Below are 2,630 nucleotides of genomic sequence, written 5' to 3'. Positions count from 1 at the left end.
AATATAATTAGGCAATTACAGAAGCCACACCTTCCACCTTCTGCATCCCACAATGACCTTGGGTCCATACAAAGAATAGGAAAGCTATCAGGGGAGGGGATGGGATATGGAATTCTGGTGGTGGGAACTGTGTGGAGTTGCACACAGTTCTTATCCTATGGTTTTGTCAATGTTTCCTTTTTATAAATAAATAAATAAATAAAAAGAATATAAGGCCAATAAAGAAGATCTGGTCATTACCATCTACCAATCAGAACACAATCTCCAAGCTGTGGTAAATCAAGTATAATTGCAAAAATATATACTATGGAACCACACTGAGTAGAATCAATATTTTCTAGAGGTCTCCCAGAAAGTATAAAGATAGATTTACTAGGAGTCGAACGGTAGCGCAAAGAGTTGAGCGCATGTGGCACAAAGTGCAAGGACCAGCGTAAGGATCCTGGTTTGAGTCCCTGGATCCCCATCTGCAGGCCAGTAGCTTCACAGGCGGTGAAGGGGAGTCTTTCTCTCCCCTTTTCTGTCTTCCCTTCCTCTCTCCAGTTCTTTCTGTCCTATTCAACAACGACGACATCAGTAACAACAACAATAATAACTACAACAATGAAAAACAAGGGCAACAAAAGGGAAAATAAATAAATAAATATAAAAAGTAAAATAATAATAATAAAATTATTAAAAAATAGATTTACTGGGGCCAGGCAGTAATACACCTGGTAAAGTGCACACATTACAGTGCACAAGGACCCAGGTTCAAACCCCTGGTCCCCACCTGCAGGGGGAAAGCTTCAGAAGTGGTGAAGGGGGAGTCGGGCGGTGCGCAGCGAGTTAAGTGCAGGTGGTACAAAGCGCAAGGACCCCTGTAAGGATCCCGGTTTGAACCCCGGGATCCCCACCTGCAGGGGAGACACTTGACAAGTGATGAAGCAGGTCTGCAGGTGTCTTTCTCTCCCCCTCTCTGTCTTCCCCTCCTCTCTCCATGGGCACTGCATATCACTGCATATACTAGAATGGTGTTCTGGCTCCTCTCTCTCTCTCTCTCTCTCTCTCTCTCTCAGTAGAGACAAAGAAAGATTGAGAGAGGGTAGAGGAAAGGGAAAGAGAAGTATGCAGCTCTACTCCACCACTTGTGAAGCTCACCCTGTGCAGGTGCAGGTCAGAGACTTGAACCCACGTCTTTGTGCACAGTAGCATGTGCACTCAAGTAGGTGTGCCACCACCTGGCCCCTGAATAAGCATATTTTTTAGTTTTTTTTAAAAAATTGAATATTTATTTATTTTTCCTTTTGTTGCCCTTGTTGTTCAACATTGTTGTGGTTATTATTGTTGTTGTTACTGACATCGTTGTTGTTGGATAGGACAGAGAGAAATGGAAAGAGGAGGGGAAGACAGAAAGGGAGAGAGAAAGACAGACACCTGCAGACCTGCTTCACCGCCTGTGAAGCGACTCCCCTGCAGGTGGGGAGCCAGAGGCTGGAGCCAGGATCCTTATCCCAGTCCTTGCACTTCGCAGCATGTGAGCTTAATCTGCTGTGCCGCCGCCGCCTGACTCCCAAGCATATTTTTTAAATAAAGCTGAGCAGGGCTTTGGTAAAAATCACACGAGTGGGGAGTCGGGCTGTAGCGCAGCGGGTTAAGCGCAGGTGGCGCAAAGTGCAAGGACCGGCGTAAGGTTCCTGGTTCGAGGCCCCCGCTCCCCACCTGCAGGGGAGTCGCTTCACAGGCAGTGAAGCAGATCTGCAGGTGTCTATCTTTCTCTCCCCCTCTCTGTCTTCCCCTCCTCTCTCCATTTCTCTCTGTCCTATCCAACAACGATGTCATCAACAACAATAATAACTACAACAATGAAACAACAAGGGCAACAAAAGGGAATCAATAAAATAAATAAAAATTTTAAAAAATCACACAAGTGGCCTGGGAGGTGGCACAGTGGACAATGTCCTGAACTCTCAGCCATGAGGTCTCAAGTTTGATCCCCAGCAATGCATGTAGCAGGGTGATACTCAGGCTCTCTCTCTTTCCCCTCTTCTTTTCCTAATAAATAGTAATATTTATTTATTTATTCCCTTTTTGTTGCCCTTGTTTTATTGTTGTAGTTATTATTTTTGTTGTTATTGTTGTTGTTGCTGAATAGGACAGAGAAATGGAGAGAGGAGGGGAAGACAGAGGGGGAGAGAAAGACAGACACCTGCAGACCTGCTTCACCGCCTATGAAGCAACTTCCCTGTGGGTGGGGAGCCGGGGGCTTGAACCAGGATCCTTCCGTTTGTCCTTGTACTTTGCGCCACGTGCGCTTAATCCGCTGCGCTACCGCCTGACTCCCTGAATCTGGGAAACTTTTATTATTTTATGACAAGCGCAAGCTCAGTCCTAGCATGTGGCAGTGCTGGGTATTGAACCTGGGGCCTCAAGCATACAAGTGCTGTGCTGTAGTGCTGAGCTGTCTCCCAGTCTCATGTAAACATGTTGTCTCCTGCATTCCTGTCCACTTGACTCCACAGAACCAGGGGATGTAGAGCAGGGGTGTATTTCTGAGCATCGACAGGTTAGGAGACTTGGTATAATCACACAGGGCTGGTGAGGATTCCTCACAGAGCGGCCACAGGAGCACCGTGCAGCCCTGGGCTGGA

Source organism: Erinaceus europaeus, chromosome 17 (assembly GCF_950295315.1).
Source record: "Erinaceus europaeus chromosome 17, mEriEur2.1, whole genome shotgun sequence".
Classification (NCBI taxonomy): domain Eukaryota; kingdom Metazoa; phylum Chordata; class Mammalia; order Eulipotyphla; family Erinaceidae; genus Erinaceus; species Erinaceus europaeus.
Note: the sequence above shows the minus strand (reverse complement) of the source record.